This window comes from Podarcis melisellensis (assembly GCF_964234715.1).
Source record: "Podarcis melisellensis genome assembly, chromosome: 11".
Lineage (NCBI taxonomy): Eukaryota > Metazoa > Chordata > Lepidosauria > Squamata > Lacertidae > Podarcis > Podarcis melisellensis.
The window spans coordinates 42,277,785-42,296,831 of record NC_138543.1 but is presented as its reverse complement, the minus strand read 5'-3'; positions in this window follow the sequence as shown (position 1 = coordinate 42,296,831).

Genomic DNA, 19,047 nt, shown 5'->3' with positions numbered 1-19,047 from the left:
AAGTAAAATGGAGGGCAGGATTTAGATGTTCACAGGAGGCAACTTGGGGGATCATGAGGGGTATTGGGAAGGGAGATGGTCAGGTGTCATACTCTAAAATGAATATGTTAAGGAAGTGCAACAGAGGTATGAATTCAAAATATAGCTCAGAAAAACCAATACATTTAAAAACATTTTTTTTGGGGGGGGGAAATAGCTCAATTTTTCAAACCCAGTTCTCAAATTGAGCGGAGTAGACTACACTCATCACTATTTATATTTTACCTTGTGCCACTCCAGCTAGCTAGCACCAGCCCACTAATACTTCTAGGTCTTAAAATTAGAAATTAGCATTCTGGGGCTTTTTCTTTGCAAGTATCCATGGCAACTGTGGTACAGCATGTTCATTAGAAAGAAGTTCTGTTTAATTGATCTCCTAATGTATTGCTTAATAGTAACTGTTAAGCAGTCTTTTGTTTCCAGGTCATATTTAAGGTTCACTTATTTGCATAAAAGCATTTCATTAGCTGAAACCAATCATTATTAGTAATTTTCTTCTTTTTTTTTTAGTTTGAAATAACTAAACCCTCATTGAGGTTTCCTGAATAGCAAATATTTATATCTTGTTGAATGGGTTTTCTCTGTGAGCCTGGGTGCTTTGTTTCTCCAAACAGCAAGGAAATTACAGAGCTTCAAAATGTTAATCAGAGAAGACAAAAAGAAGGTGTCTTTTTCTCCAATTGAAATGTAAATGCACAGTGACGATAACCATAGGCCACAGGCAATATTTGATGACAAAGTTGCAATGGATAAATACCCTTTAAAATTCATAGTAATGTGCTGCCTGACTTGTATTCATTTGGATGATTTCCTACCGGGCATATAATGAAATTTCGGTATCAGGGCTCTCAGAAATGAAAACATTTCTCCCTCTTTTAATTCTGTCCAAAAGCCTTCATGCTTTTAACAGCAATCTTTGTTCATATATAGATAATGTTACAAGAAAATTCATTTAGGAATTCTATGTGTTATTCATATGTGCCTGGAACTGTAGCTTAGTGCAGAAGCTAGAGGATTGAGTTTCATGTGGATTTGAGAAACTGAGGCTGAAATCTGTGTTCAGTTTAGCTGAAATGGCGTTCTCTCACATACACATTTCACAGCTCCATTTGCATGCAGCCCCCAAAAATGTGGTGGGGGTATTTCAGCCAATGCTTCATGAGGTGAAATTTGGAAGCGGGCACTGTCTTCCCTCGCCCTCTGTAGACACCAAGAGCAACAATATGTACTGATGTACCATTGTTCTACTGTGGTGAAAAATGGTCTTCTGCCTGCATCATTTCTCGATTCTTTACTGCAACTTACTGGCAATGAATAATTTGTACGGTGGGAATATTTGTTGTAGTTTTATATTGACTTTTCATTAAGAGATTCAAAGCACCCATTCATCACCACCAATGGTGGTGTGAAAACAACTGCATTAGCAAAATAATATGAATCAAAGACCTTGGTTACAACAATAAAAAGAGCTAACATTGGCAAACCCTGTACATCTATGTATGAAAACAAGTCTGGTTTGTATTAAGATTCAACATTTGCTTGACAAGGAGAAAGAAATGTAAAGATGACTTAGCTGGGGAGCATCCTTGTCCAACCTGATGACCCCTACTTTGGGAAAAAGTTGCTTTAGGTGGAAGAAAGAGCAGTTTGCTTGGCTCATATATAGACAAGGAAGAAGGTGGGAAGCTTTGCTCCAGTGAAAAAGGCTGAGACACATCTCACTTTCATCATTCTTACATTAAAACATACCTCTGTTTTCAACATCACCCATACCCAATCTCTTGGCCTGCTACTCCGGAACATGAGTAACAGGAATCAGTGAGCTGGCTTTCTGGAAAGAGCATTGCTTCCTTTGGGAAAGAGATCATAGCATAGCAGTAGAACACACGCATAGTCCTAGCCTGTGCTTTTTTTCTTAAAAAATGTTTTGGGGTACTCTCATTATCCTAAAGGTAAAGGGACCCCTGGCCGCTAGGTCCAGTCGTGACCGACTCTGGGGTTGCGGCGCTCATCTCACTTTATTGGCTGAGGAAGCCAGCGTACAGCTTCCAGGTCATGTGGCCAGCATGACTAAGCCGCTTCTGGCGAACCAGAGCAACACACGGAAACACCGCTTACCTTCCTGCCAGAGCGGTACCTATTTATCTACTTGCACTTTGATGTGCTTTCGAACTGCTAGGTTGGCAGGAGCAGGGACTGAGCAATAGGAGCTCACCCCGTCGCAGGGATTTGAACCACCAACCTTCTGATCAGCAAGTCCTAGGCTCTGTGGTTTAACCCACAGTGCCACCCGCGTCCCTTCTCATTATCCTACATTGAATTACTGCCCCTCAATGAGGCCAAACTTAGATTCACAAAATGTTTAGGGGTATGCGTGCCCCTGCATCCCCCACAAAAGAAAGGACTGGTCCTAGCTTCAATCCCTGGCATTTTCAGGATTAAAGGATCAGATAGCTGCTGAAGTGAAACAGCCACTGCCATTCAATATTGGTTTTCATGGGGGGGGGGGACTGAATGTTTACAAAGGATCATGAGCCGGAGAGTGTTACTACTGATACTTATTTATTAAATGTGTGCTCTGTCCTTCAACCCAAACCTTCCCAGGGTGATACAAATCAATACAAGAACCATAAAAACCAACAATGCAGAATAGTTATTGAAACAAAACATCAAAATACCAAGAAAGAAGAAATTTACACAGTCTAGCAACAATTTATCTCTTACATTGGCCCAAACCATAAGCCTGGTAAAATACACACATATTAATCTGATTCCTTAAAAAAGTAGATGGACAGCACCTGACTTCATTGTGGGCTTCCCAAATATATCTGGTTGGTCACATGGGAACAGAATGCTGGACTAGATAGGCATTTGGTCTGATCCACCATGTCTCTTATGTTCTTACCTGGTATGTTTCCTTTGTTCTTTTCCCCTTCTTTCACGAAGCTAGTTGTTGAGTGCTGAGAAGGGATGTGCCTTAGAAGAGCCTGAGGTGTCTAGTGTTTAGGAGTGCTGCTCTGGGAGAAGCACTGTCATAACAACAGCCTGCTGCATCCGACCGCTGGCCCATCTAGCCCCAACATCCAGAGGCAGATTTAGGGGAACAGGACCATTTTGATCACACTGGGTGCTGAGTCTCGGGGGCACTGCCAGGGATGCCGCAACTATGATTTAGAATGGAGTGTGAAAGGTGGAGAGGTGCTGGATTTTGGTGTCACACAGGGCGCTGCTGAAATTTCAGACCCGAAAGATCTGCCACTGCAGGATCCTGTTCTCAGATGATGCCTCTGGGAAGTCTAAAACCAGGATCTGAGCACAACAGTACTCTTCCTGCTTGTTTTTAAAGCCATCCAAGTTGGTGGCCATCTTTACTTCTTGTGAGGGTGAATTTCAGAAAGAGAGGAAGGCCGGGGCTTAGTGGGCTTGTCCATTTTATCTGTTAAGATGAACCTACCTGAAAATAATCCTCATTTCTATCTGCAGCGATGGAAGAAACAAATTTGGACAAGCACGCTGCTGGTATATTGCTGAATTGTTGGTACCTAGCTGTTTTCATTATGTGTAACTATGAAGCCTACTGTTCAGGAACCAGAGTGTAAATGTACCTGGTTCCGAAATCAAATCTACAATTAACTAATGCTCTTCATGACCATGCGCAAAGGTGCATTATAACTATCCGTTAGCTCACTTTGAAAAGGGAATGTCAAACAGAGAAAAATGAACTGAAACTGATTAAGCAAATAATAATTACAATTTTTTTCCACTTGAGTTCCAAAAGCAAGTAGCAGTAGATTTGTTGCCTTGGTGTGTGGAAAGATGACGGTGTAATTAAAATGGTCACAACTATATTGACAGAACATGATTTACTCAATAAAGTCAAAGGTGGGATATTTCTCATCTGCTTCATGTACTGTCTGAATGAAGGACTATCCTTTTGTCACGTCAGTTTTGTGATCTAATTATGTCCTTAGTGTAAAATGAAGAAGAAGCCCACTCTCTGCAAGGAAGTTTATCTCCTGTGCTCATTCCTGCAACAGCAGTGATCCCTCAGAAGGCATCCAAGACAAATGGACACTCTGTAAATAAAAACCTCTAACATTAAAACATTTGCTGAAAACTTTTCTTTGGCACCAGGCTTATGCAGACTAGAAAAAAAACATTTTTCGTAATAGTCAGCTGGTGCTATATTTTAATTTGAGCGTTGTTTCTAAGATATTATAATTGTTTAAAAACTGCTGTGATCATTTATAATGAAATTGTGGTATACAAATATGCTTATAGACAAATAGATTAATTCACTGCATCTTATTTCCTTTACACTTAAAGACCATGACATAATGCGAATTGTATGCACTTATTTTGCACTTTAAGATATGCAAATTTGTAGACATTTTACCTGAAATACACATATAAAAATGAATTTGGGAACTCTTTTGAGCCAATAATATTTTAAAATTCAGAGATGTGTGGAAACCAAAGGATAACTTCACTGCAATCTGCACATTTGACCACAAAGTGCAAATCCGGCTAATCTGCTTACGAATTAGGACCAAATGAAATCCTCAGGTATCCCCACTTACAGTATTGGAAATCTTAAGAACAAACTACTGACCTTACTGAAAATACATCATCATCTCTCTGTTGTGTCTGTGTTAAATCAAGGGTTTAGGGAGCTGTTGTCTTCTTTGTAATTAATGTGCATGTTTATACTTACCTGTATTTTGGTTTACTTTATAATTTATATGTTCATTTTTTTAGTGCCCCCACAGAAGCTTGTTATTAACTGAAAAACTTTGGGCCTTTTAGTATTTTACAAGAACCACATTTGATTTTTAAAAAAAAAAACATTTATTGGCAACATTTTGGGGTTGTGCCTTTTATTTTACCTTCCTTGTTTGTTTCTGCTGCCACCTTTCCCCGTTGCAATCATTTTAAAGGCCATTTAAGCTAATGGCCATCAGCATATTCTATTGAAATGAATCCCATAAGTGCATTGTGTGAAGAACTTCCTATTGTCATTTCCTAAAAAAAAACCCACCACCATAATTAAAACATAATTTCTATGAAGCTTTTTCATCTTTCTTTCTTTCCTTCCTTCCTTCCTTCCTTCCTTCCTTCCTTCCTTCCTTCCTTCCTTCCTTCCTTCCTTCCTTCCTTTAAATCCCTATTTAATTCTTTCATTCTGAACATTTCTAAAACTGTCATTGCCAAAATTAATTTGAAATTCCATCCGTATTAATGGCTTGGTAGAAGTGCCGAGAAGAGCTCTTGTCATATTATAGAATCATGGTGTTTCCATGATTCCATGTGTTTTTGCCATTGTCTAGTATATGAAGCAGAAGATCATGTCTGGCATGAACTTGCAGCATACTCAGTAGTGTATATTACTGCTGCCACCTATCCTGAGAGTGTGGTTCAGTAGTAGTAGTAGTAGTAGTAGTAGTAGTAGTAGTAATAGTAATTATTATTATTATTATTTATATCCCACCCATCTGGCTGGGCGCCCACTCTGGGCGGCTCCCAACTGAATATTAAAAACATGATAAAACATCAAACATTAAAAACTTCCCTAAGCAGGGTTGCCTTCAGATGTCTTCTAAAAGTCAGATAGTTGTTTATTGACTGGAGTAAATTTATTGAGTATTTTAAGAGATTAGTGTAAAAATTTGAAGACACTAACAGGACTGACATACTGGTAAATCCTGCAACATAGTGTAATAACTAGTATCTGACCATAAACAATAGAAGGATCTGATATGTATTAAAGGACAGAAACTGACATTAGAAAGGTGTGTATAATTTATGAGGAAACAGGAAACCCGGTGAAGGGAGGGAGGGAAGTCACGAGCTTGGTGGAGCAAATGCATTTGATTGATTATTGTAATGTGGTTATATCGTATGTTTTATGAAATAAAATAATAATATATATATATATATATATATATATATATATATATATATATATATGAGATACTTGTTTTTTGAGCAAAGCACCAGCCCACATTTCTGAACTCTGTGGCATTACCATCTGAATTTATACTGGTACTGCCTAATATACATTTATATGTAAAGGAGGGGAGGGAAGGTCCCTCCCTGCAGGGGAGGGTGAAGGGGGCAGTGGGGACGGTCCACCCCAGGTGTCATCACTGAGGGGGGTAACATTCGGCACACAGCCCGCCTGCAACTCCCAAGCCTATTTGGAGCCATCGGGGAAGGGGCGGAGCTGTGTCGCCTTGCCGGCGGCCTCCCCCTCCCCCCTTTGTTTTGACAGCTTGGGGAGGCTTGGGAGTCACAGGCGGTTGGTGCGCCGTTGCACCCTGCTCCCAGGCTGCTTCCTGGGGGGGGGAGCCTCCCCCGAGCTGTCAAAAGGCAGAGGGAAGGGAGGAAGGCTGATGGTAAAGTGTTGTGGCTCCCCCCCCCCCAGGAAGCAGCCTGCCATGGGCGGTATGCTCCACCCCCCATGGGCATCTTGTCCCCTGGGACGCTCAACCCACCCACCCCTGGGACGCTTTCCCCTCCCCTATGACCCTGCCCCCAGATGCACAGCATGTGGTGTACCCTTTCCGGAATATTCCATGGGGTGGTTACTAAACAGGCTATTGCACCCGCGCGGCAGTATTGTGACACTATAAAAGGATGGAGTTTTGCAGCATATGGTCATTAAATCAGAAGTGACAGGGAGCAGTGATGTGATGCAACAGACATCTTTTTAACCCACATCCCCAGACCTGAGCCCCAATTCCATGCATGTGGGGCTAACTAAAACTACTAAAACCAAGGTGCATTCAAAACAGCAAGCCATAAAAGCACTGTCTTTTTACACTCTGAAAAAAAAATGCATTAGAATTTAAATACCACACATGGATGGAAATGTAGAAATGTCACTTGTAGTTTTAAATCTAATGAAGTGCAAGTGTGTGTGTGTATACAAAAGCGCAAGCGCGTGAACACACACTACACCTTTTTTCTTATATGATCTGTGCCAACCAAATACCTAAGTAATGAGCTGACATCATACGCATGAGGGAAAAATGGCCCTAATGTAAGCATCATTTTTGCAAGTGCGAAAGGAGGCCTTAAAACCTGACCCAGTTATGCAATGGAATCCCAGATTTCAGTATATGGGGATGAACAAAGACTACCCACTTTAAAAAGATTTCCACCTTTACATTTCTCCCCACTATAGAGCAATAAAACTGCACTTGCTAAGAATGGGCCCTCTTGTCTGCTTCAGGTGAGAACACTGTCAGGTGACACCATTTCCTCTTCTTTGGTGATGGATTCCTAGGCAATGAGGGTCATGTCAACAGCTTAAGCTGACAAATTCCATGTGCTGAATATCACAAGAAAGATGGGGGTTCTGTCTGGAAGACATAAACAAAGCCTGAAGTTGATTCAAAGCTTGGGGAAGTCTCATACCGTGTTCAGGAAAAGGCAGAAAAATTGGTGCAATAATTCAGGATTAGCCACGGCGAGCCCTTCTCTTCCCTAGTCCAACTAAACAATCTTTCAACTGTGATGAGAATAAATTGTACTGAATGGAGCGGTGACTGGAGAGACACTCTATCTACCACCCTGAATAGCTCATCAACAAAATATGTTTGACTTTTCATTCTTGGCCTAGTGATTGATGAAGGCAAACTGCACAGCAGTGTTTAATGCAAACAACCTTTTTAAAAATAAAAAATAAAGCATGGCTTCTTTGTATCCGCAGACTTCTAAATGTCTGCATAATCAGGTCAGTCCTATAAACAGGTTTCATAAAAACCACACACAACACACATACATTGAAGGGAATCTCAGTCAACATGCATTCCCCAAGCACACCGTGGTTCAGTTTTCTGTAAAGCTGTTTCATTCATGTTAGCTTTTAAAAGGAATAAAATTAATGCATCAAATAGAAAAAGCTATGTAACACACAAACATACATTGAGGAAATTAGCAATGAGCATTCAATTAGATTATGCATACATTGAGTTGCACATGCCATTTGCATCAATCAGCTATGCATGCCCTGAAGCTGAAAAACAAGCACCAGAAGCAGATATTTTTATTTTTTCCTATCTGTAACATATCCATGTACAAAAGGTTTCCTATCATTCACTTATCCAAAAACATGGCAGTCAGCCAATGTGAACCTGCAAAGATGCCATTGTGCCTGGCTGCTGCTGCAAAAGAAAAGAAAAAAGAAACACATCCCTTTTTTGTATGAAAGAAACAACAATCACATACACACCGTTCTTTTTAAAAGAGAGGTGACAGAAATCAGGAGTAACTCCTCTTCTACCAATTGGTAGCATGCCATGCATACCCTTCCAACATTTCTGGGCAGCTTCCACTGTGGGCGGCTTCCAACATATATAAAAAACATAATAAAACAGTGAACATTAAAAAAAAAAACTCCCCTATATACAGGGCTGCCTTCAGATGGTTTTTTAATGGCTGTATAGTCCCTTATCTCCTTGAGTCAGGGTTGCACAAGTCTCCAGGAAAAGCAAGACATTCTGGAATAAAATCAGAAACCAGGACAGTTTCTGTAAATCTGGGATTGTCCCTGGAAAATTGGGACAGGAGGGTCTGTGCCATGTAATGAATGAATTAATCTGAAAATTCCTTGGTAGTTGTAGACCTACTTTGGCCATATCCATGCTACTTTATCTTCCTTTTGATCCTCATCCCACACCATAGAATAAAACACCATGAAAGTACTTCCAGTATCTCTTAATCCCTAAGTATTGGGTTTGGGAGGGGGTGTTCTGAATGGAAATAGCTCATTAATAATGATGAAATCATTTCAGTTAAATCTTTGAGCTATTCTCCCCCGCACGAACAAAACATGTCTGTAGTTCATATTAGTATTTCAAAGAACATATATATTTAATGTAGTCATGCAATTACACAGGACACCGTGTCCAAGAATGGTACCATACCTATAAACAGACTTCTTTTTAAAAGTCTGGTTCCATAGCAACCTATTCCCATACCAGTATGGAAAGGCATAAGAGAGGAAAGTACAGCACAAAAGTAGGCCATGAATAATTTGACAAGTATGATGGATGTGTCATCAACCGGCGTAATGCTAATGGGGCACAGCAATAAGAACACCCATCTTTATACCGTAAATAGTGGATTCAACCAATTGTTCTCAAAAGGTACATTTGAAACCATTATAACCTTTCAGAGGGCTGGCAGCAAGCATATTTATGCAATTAGGATATGTGTGTGTGCATTTGTGTGGTGTGTGTGCATGTGCAGGCAGTGACCAATTTGCTCTTGTGTTCAGGCCACACACACAATTTACATTTTCTTGGAGTCATTTGGAGCTGTGCTGCAAAGCAACAAAAGTTATGAGTGATGCATATGCATTTTTTACATGTAAACCACTTTTCATTTAGAGCTAGTTCTATTCAAGAGAACATAGCAGCAGCAGGAAGAGGAAGGGGGAAACCTCTGAAAAAGAAACAGCTACAACTAATAAGTGCCACAGCAAATACACACAAACTGTTTTGAGCAGTCAATACTTAAGTATGTATTTTTTATGCAAAACTGTAACAGAAATGTTTGAGGTCTAACTTGCCTGATTTTTCATTCTTTGGCAAAAAACTTTATTTTCACCCTTTGGTTGAAATACAGGCATGATGGACAAATTAACCTGAATCATATTTAGCTGTTTATCTCACATAGGACTAGGAATATTTATTAAGCTTCAATTATATCATTTTGGACATAGCACAACATAAAACATAAAACATTACATAAAAAAGGGACCCTCCAAGTGTCCTTATTTTCCAGGGACAGTCCCAGATTTACAAAAGCTGTCCCGGTTTCTGATTTGATCCTGGAATGTCCCACTTTTCCTCCAAGTCCTGATTAGATTTCCCAGCTTTCCATGATATCATGGACTAGAAAATAAGAGGTGTTTTCAAGCACTTAGCAGTCCACAATGCTTCCTGGGTCACATATTGCGTAGTCCTGCCCTCCACCCAGTGAATTGAGATACAGGCCAAACCGTCTCTCACAACTGAATTTTTCATAGTTCTCTGAAAACCTAGGAAAGATTGAACATTATTTAGTAAGCTTCTGAAATGTGTTGTTGTTGTTTTTTACTTGGCTCTTTAACATTACATAATGTTCAAGCATTCTTGGCTTCCCTTTGCTTCAATTTTGCCCGCTTGCTTTCGGCTTCTGTTTCTTGCCAAATACTTGGCCCGACCTGAAACAAATCACTATTCATATTTAGGATTCAATGTTACAACAACAAGCCTGATTTTCATCTGCCTTCCGTTCCAGCCAAATGCACAAGCCTATTATAAACTCCTGAAAATTAGAATTTATAATAGCAGTGCTGACAAAACCTTCAGATATTGGCATATGTACTACTTCTGTAATTATGCAAGGAGAGATGGGCAAGATGAACACACAATTGTTGAATCGAAGGGAAGAAAACCACTCTCATTCATCCATTGCCTGCATTCGAGAGAATGGCCTTGGGAAATAAAAGGTTAATGCTTGGAGGTACTGAAAGATGGCAAACAGAAAAGGCACCATTCATCCCAACTGTTCCTATTTACAAGGCCCTGAGCTAAAGCAAAGATTGAATTTCTCCCAATAAGGACTGCACTATGCAGTGAGGTTTTTCTTTGTGGGTTTAGAGTTTGGCATAGCGACATCACGAAAGAAAAGGTAGAACAGGAGCCAAATTGTGAGAAACCTTAATATGGATCCTCTCTGCAAACTCATTTCTTACTAGACTGAGCTTGCTTGCTTCATTTCAACTTGGCTTCCAGCAACCAGTTATTGTACAAGCATCCTGCAAAACAGCAGGCTTAGCTACCAAGGAGCTGTTGAAACAAGTTTCGTGTATAATAAACATAGGATTCCAGCAGTTCTTCCAAGAGCTGTCCATACAAAACCATCACGGGAGCACTTTAAATATAATTCACAATTGGTTCATACAAGCAAGTGACCTTTTATAAAACAATCCTGCTCAATTATGCCATCAGGTGTTCAGAGGCAATATTAAGAGCGTGCACCTGGCATTTATATGCTATCAAACATTTCAAATTATTGTATACATCTGAAGCAGAGGTGGGAAACCTGTAGCTCTACAAATTTTGCTAGACCACAACCCCCATCATCCATAAAGCCATTTGGGCGAAGGGAAATGAGTCCAACAACATCTGGAAGACCACAGGTTCCCCAACCCCTTATCTAAAGGGAAGCGGAAAATATTTCATGCATTTTATCAAGATATGTAGGCCTGACTCCTATAGCCGCTGACCTCAGAGTGAGAACTATTGAACTCAGTTGGACTTGCTTCTGTGTAGACAACTGGATTTCACTGTTAGCTATGCTTTTGTAATATGGGTTGAGGCCCCACACACCAAGTTCATGGTCCCAATCCAACTCCAGTCCCAATTTGTTACATGTGATGAGTGGTTCTAGCCTAGATCCCCATGCTGGTTAGAGCTCTGTGTATTCTGGAACATTTGCTTGACACGACACATTTGTGGTGGATTTATTCTGTTTTTTCTTTGTTCTGCGATACTTCCTCTGTGCTACCAGGTTATTGCTGTCTGGAAGGGCTGTGGTGGGACAAAAGTGAGACAAAAATAAAGCAGAGCATTTGTGGCATAGTTACAGGTTTTCCATAGGAGATTATGGCATGTGCACTGACTGGAAATGTAGCAGTGTGACTGCCACCAAACCTTTGATGTTGCGTACTGTATTGAAATTAAAATAATCTTTGCATTTCTAGCCTTTTAATATGCTACGTTTTTCTTGTGGTCACCCAAATGTTGAACTCCAGCTTCAGTCAGCCCCAGCCAACATGGCCAACAGTCAGGGATGATGGGAGTTGTAGCCCAACAACATCTGAAAGGTGACAGGTTCCCCATCCATGTCATATACAAACAGGTGGAACCACTACTTATGCATGGGGTTCTGGCTGGACCTGACTTTTGCAAATTCCCTCTTTAGCACCCAGTCCCTGCGTAAATTTGGCTATGGAGAATTGGCCAAAGTCTCTCCTCCTCTTAGCTGTGGCATTCACTCCATGTCATCTTCTGCAAATCATATTAATATATTTATCAACTACTTTGCTCAAAAATCCATCGTTTGAGGTTTCTTTAATTGTGACATCTCTATTTACTCATGAAATGATAGGAAAATACATTCAATTCCTCTCAGTTTTACTGAGCCACCTGTTGTCATGCAACTATGATCATATAAAACTCGGCTGAGCATTACAAGAGAAATGCCCAAAGCACAGAGCTGGTTCTCTGAAATAACAACAATTCTTTTAGGAGAGTGGGTGGGGGAGCAGCTGAAAGACAAGCGCCTAACCTGCTTCAAAGACCAGGTGAAGTCCATTCCCCGTTTCTATTTCCATCTTTCAAAAGGCGGAGAGAGAGCTGGAGTGCTTTTCTCAGAAGCCAGCAAAAAATGACCAAATGTAACTTTTTCCCTCCCAGGAGGAGCAAATTACTTACAGCTAACCCCAGGATTGTTCTGCTGCACAATGGAGCATGCATACAGTAGAGATGCAAAATACTTATGTGAGGGCAGCGTGAAGATGAGAAGGCCTGTTGATATTCTCTGGCCTTGAAGTCTCTAGAGTCTATGTGTATCTCCAGCCCTATGTGTGTGCTTGTGTGTGTATATGGATCATTGACTGCTTACTTTAGAACTGATGTGGGTTGAAGAGAAGCAAGGCCCGAGATGTTTTATCTGTTGTCAGGGCTGGCTTCAATTAAATTAATGGATCCATTCAGTTCTCTCTTTCTCCTTTCAGCTGCCTCGCTAGTGAATACATTAAAAAGATCTTAAGTCTCAAGATGGTGCATCATGGCATTAGCTAGGCCCCTCTTTTCCCTCTGTCCCCTTTTTCTGTAAATCAAATAATTAATGAGATCTCCACCTCAATAGAGCACTTCAATATTTTGTTGCAATATTGGGTGGGTGGGTGGGGGGATGTGTGCATGTGTTTGTTTTGTCGTTTTGTTTTTTTTGCTCACAGAAGAGCTTTTATCTCCGCCTGTGTGGGATTTGATAGACAAGCGCTGCAATTTAAAAATGGCACAATATTGACTATTTCTTGTAGTTGGTTCTAATTTCTGAGAAATATCACTTAGGGGGCTTATGCACACTGGCCAGTCGGATAAATAGAGTCACCTGTCTGCTGCTGTGATGCTTTTTTGAAGTTCTACCCGCAAAAGGCATCCAGGTCTACCGTTACGTTGAATAGCATGTTTCAGCAGCTATATGGCTGAACCCATATTAATGCATTTTACAGTTGGGTCACAGCCCTAGACACAGCCTTAATAAGGACACAATGCACCTTGCTGCTCACTGGACAAGTTTCCCACTGAAATAAGTGGGAGCAGTGGGAGCAGATGGCTTTACTTTTCCTCTGTTGCCCCCTTCCCTAACATCCAATCTTTTGCCATGGCACCGTGACACTCATCAGGGAAGCCAAGGCCTTGCAGATCACCGAGCCTCTCTCAGTGGGCCAAAATGGATCCAGCCCCATTGGTCACAATTGCCAGTTGGAACAATGCTCATGAGAACACACTGAAAAACATGTCAATCAAGATTATGCAAGCCACATGCAAAAAGAGTGGCCTCGTCGCCCAGAGTGGCTGGAGAAACCCAGCCAGATGAGCAGGGTATAAATAATTAATAATAATAATAATAATAATAATAATAATAATAATAATAATTATAAAAGTTGCAGACCCTAGAAAAACAAAAGGTGCGGAAGTGCCAAAAGAGACAACAAACTATCATTCAGGAGAGAGAGAGAGAGGGAGAATGAGTATACAAATATTAACTGGAGCTGTCCATTAGGACAGCAATACTAACTTTGAAGAATGTACAAATGCAAACACACACACACACACACACACAGCCCTAGCCCTAAATCCAAAACAGATTTAGGCATGTTTAAGTTCTTTGGTTTTAGGTAAGGGATGAGGAACCTGATGGCACTCCAGATATTGCTGGATTAAAACACTTTTTTTCAAAATTTCTGAAATCTACCATGCGGCAAATGGAACCACATGTAGAAAGAACAACCACAAAATATGTCATTTTGCGAAGATCTTCTGAGTTTCTTGAGAGGAATGCATTATGCTGCACTGCTGTCTCTTACACAACTCATCAAAGGTCAAGATCTTCCCCCTCCCCCAAAGCCTTCATAAAATCTAAAGAATCCTATACAGAAGGTACTTAGGACTTAAAATAGTGTGAATATACATTCAAAGAAGAGTGGAAAACATTGAATATATGGAAAATAACTGTATACAGCTTAAAACACTGGCAGCAGTAAAATAAATTCAACAGAGTAAATAATTTTTGATGGATGTAAAAATGGAAAACTGATTTGAACGGTTATAGTAAAATTTGCAGGAATGTATGGTATGTAAAATGAACCATGGAAGGAGAAGAAGGGAAGTCACTGGATATTTTAAAGTTTGTTAAATGTTTATTTTGAAATGTAAAATTGAAAACTTAATAAACATTATTATTATTATTTTAAATGAAATGGTGTGAGTAATGTGGTATGTATAATATGCCTGAAAGTCTTGGTATCCTTATAAATGAACCAATAAATCCAGTGTTCAGCAACTGGGGACAAAACCACACTCAAAATTTACAGTTCCTGAACCAGATTTAGTGCAGTGTGGTCTTTCCATCTCTCTCCTCCCCCTCTTTTTTTAAAAATTGCATAGCATTGTATATTTCCTGACATTATTTAGCTTGGAGCAGAGCATGGCAATGCTTGCAGTTTGGATTGATGCCCAATGGGTTTTTTTTTATTCGAAGCCTGTGCAAATGGCTGATTCACTGTAGTCATATTTTTCTTGGCAGGTCCTTCCAAAGGTGTCACTTGTCTCCAGCCAGACACTCACATGGGTGTTGTTCAGGAGTTCTGTGCTGCTGTTCTACATTTTAGAACCTTTTGCTGTTGGTAAGCCAGGAATGCCCATGCAGAGACTTTAGGTGTGGTGCATCTGGTGAATCTGAAATCAGTTGTTAATGCCAGTAAGTAAGGTCTCAGCTCTGTATACCTGAAGGAGCATCTCAACCGTTCAGCCCAGGCACTGAGGTCCAGCTCTGAGGGCCTTCTGGCAGTTCCGTCATTGCTAGGGTTCCCTTACACCCGGAATTTCCCAGACAGAGCCGGGATTCAGCCGTCGGAAACAGTGTCCAGGCAGAAATTGCAGAACTGTCTGGGAAAATCCAGAAGCGTACGTAAGGGGGACGGTATGTAACACGAGATTCCACTGTATATACATCAGCCAAAGGATGAAACACCATTGTTAGCAAAGAACCTAGTCAACAGGAACACAAGTCTTCTTCAGAAGTCCCTGTGGTGTCAGTTGAAGGGAAGGATGAGGCACTCCTGGGAGATAAATTGTGGCATCTTACCAAACAGCTTCTCTCTCTTCTCCTATGGAGAAGATGGTTCTTCCTAAGCCACTGTGGTAACAGTTGGGGAAGGAGGGATACCACTGGAATTGGTGGCAGGGAGGTTGCTACATTTCTCCCTCCCTTCTCCCCTTCCCTCAGGGCAAGACGTCTAGGTCTTCAAGATCCACCTTGCCCAGTACAAAACACATTCAGCCAAGCTGGTTTTCATGAGGATTAAATTTTGACAGCACTGCAGTGGTATCTTGGTTGTCAAACTCAATCAAATGGACTCCCAGAATGGTTCGAAAATGAAGAAAATGCTCTTTTTATTCCACTTCTCCTCAAGAAATATTAATAATTTCCTCTTAACTTTCAAAGCTCTCTCATTCACTCCTTCCCCACTATAATTGTGGTGCAGAAAGCTAACGAGAACATTCGCCACAAGGCTGTCATTTTGGGGGAGTAATTTCTTGAGGCACTTTCTGACCACTTGACCCCTCACTTTTACCAGACAGATAAATACCAAGAGTTTTATCATAAATACCTGGAGCTCTTTGGGTCAGCGTCATGATTATCCTGAGGAGCGGGTTGTTCCCCGCATGGTACAACTGTAATTATATAATAATTATATATAATCAGCCGATAGCACTAGGAGGAAGCAATAGGAGCTGTTTCTTCCCCTGAATTCCATTGAAATGATTGAAGGCTGACTCTGCTTGCCTAGGTTTGAAAGAGTTAAAATTATCTTTCATAAAGGAAAAAAATCATCACCATCACAATAATGTGCTCTTCTGTTATTAAGAGTCATTTTGTTATTACATGTGTTCCAGTCTCAAAGAATAAAAAGCCTCACAGCTATGGTCGTGTGAGGGCTGCAGCAGGATCTTGTTACTAATTCTTTTCTTTCTTTCTTTCTTTTCCAGAGGCCTAGGAAACTTTCGAAACTAACATCCTTGGCTGCTCCTTCTTGGATCAAAGGGAAGAGGAGGGGAATGCAATTTGTGTAAGACATGGATGCATGTGGCAAAACAGCCCGGAGTATTGTGTAAATATCCCCTCAAGCAAATAAGGCAGCTTAAATTGTACACCACCTGACAACAGAAACTTTATATGCTATTCCAAGCACATCTATTAAAGAATGTCTGGTGTGAAACAGCAGCCAGCTCTAGTCTCCCTTGTCACTCATGATGAGAAACTAATATCAAGCCAGTGCTGACAGGTGAAAACCTTATGCTGTCTTCTTGCTGTGCAGGTCCTTGCACAGGAGTCTGGTTCAAATCAATGGACCACTCTTTTTCCTTTGCTCAATAAAAAACGATGTTCCAATTCCAGTTCCTATTGATTGTCCTTTAACACATTCATCCCAAAATTTAGCTAAAAAGATGCGTGTAAGGCTTAGAATGAGGGGTTAAAGAACTTACAAGATGTAAGCAGAGCTTCTCCCCCTTGCCGTGACTTGAAATATATTTGTGACTTCTGGTGTTTGAGATCACTGGGAGTCATATAAGGTAGGATATTCAAAATAATTGTATTCAATTTCTGGAAATTTATAAAATGATAGAGCTTAACCCTTCTTCACAGGTCAGGCACTGTGCATTAATGTAGGGACATAGGCATATACCATCTGTCTGAAATTTGATTGTGTCTCCTTGGGCAAAGTCTCCGGATTATTCTGAGGGAAACCAATATGGTTTTAAGCAGAATTGTGGTGGGGGAAGTTCCCAGAGTAATGTTTTGGTTTTGGGTAGTGTATTTCCCCCCTCCCTCTTGAATCCTATCACAAATATTTTATGGGTGGACTTAGGTCCTACACAAAAACCATTGTTAGGTCAATACAGATTCCTGGCAATATTTAAAAATACTGATCAATAGCTCAATTGTTTTATTTCAATATCAAGCACTCTTTATTCACCCATTTCTCTTCTTCCTTACAATTTTTTGGCATTCAGTTTTTTGCCTCTCATCTCCATCCAATTTGCACTGCAGACCTTCCAAATACATGCTCAGCATTCCCAGCTAAAACATTCCTCTTAGGCGATGGTCTTGTTTGTAAAACCAGAACCCTAGTAAATGTTGAATGTCCTTCAAAGCTTACTGCAAAGCAACATTCATCCTTTCATTTGTATTGTACCATCTGTGTGGTCCATGCTTTACAAAACCATGATTACTTGATAACACCGCTATTTCGAATGACCATGAAACCAAGCAACATATATATTCATTTCTATTTTGCAGCTAATGAATTTTCTTTTTATTTTATTTTACAACAGAAGTGTCACCCTATGGTATTTACCAACTGTCGAGCATGCTGGGACATTGCAAAAAAAAATTGTGAATGAAAAATTGTAATTCTGGCATTGTTCTGACCCAGATCAGCAATGCTTACTTAAAAGACAACAGTAGCATCATGTTCATTAGGGAAGCTTATGGAAGTACTTACTTACAACCATGAAAATGGCAACTTTTGTGCATCTATAGGTGGAATCAGTGTTCTGACTGAATGAGCTGGCAAATAAAAGCAAATAGCATACTCTTGTTCAACAAAAGAACATAGGACACTTCCTATGAGTTGTGGCCCTTCATGGATATAGTACAGATTTGATACATTTATGGAAAAGCTACACAGCTGACAGCTCAAACACAGCCATCCTTCAAAATTTGCACTTATCTAAATCATGAATGCAGTTCTTCAGCCAACAAATGCATATTTTAGTGGGGGGGGAATACAAAAATTCATTACATTAGGGGACATTGGTTTGCAAAAATGTGTATGTTAGGTAAAAGTGCATACAAAAATGTGGGCTGCAGGAAAAATGTGCACTAAGAAGCTAATGAATTTTCACGACAACTTTTTTTAAAAAATGCAAACTGCAGTGGAAATGTGAATAACTGGACTTAATACTGGAAAAATGAGAAGTTGAGAGAAACCAGAAACCAACTTCATCCATCCCGAATCACGAGAGCCAAATCAATTGATGTGCTTATTTGAAAGCAATGCCATGGAAATGGTGATGTGGACATCTGCAGGGAGTAAACCTTTACATCAATAGCTACTTGTGTGTAGACATCCTTCCTGTACACGTGAGCATGCAAACATCCCCCCCCCAATGCATGGACTTCAAGAGGAGGGGCAAGTACGTTGCTCATTGCATATAGATTCATGAATGAATGGACTTGATTAAACTCAAAAGTGAATGGAATGATCTTTAGAAAGTTTCTTCAAAACCAACGCACACTTCAATCAAGTATGCACAAAATACATTGCAAAATTTGGAGAAGTGCAAATTTTGATTGGTGATGGCTTTTGTCCATGCATTGTTTTGGAAAGTGTGGATTACGTAATATCTAGTAAAAGAGGGAGGAAGAGAAAGAGAGGGAAAGTGGGAAATGCACCCTTCTTTGCACTTTTGACAGCACTGCTGCTACTGTCAGAACCCTGGAAAGGATGATGAGAACAGGGGTGTCGCAAGGGGGTGTGGTCCACCCCAGGTGTCATGCCTGGGGGGGTGACAAACCCCACCCATGGGCAGATCGGTGTGGTGGCGCTTGAACCCCCAGGAGGCAGATTTTCGCGAATGGCGTGATCGTTGTCAT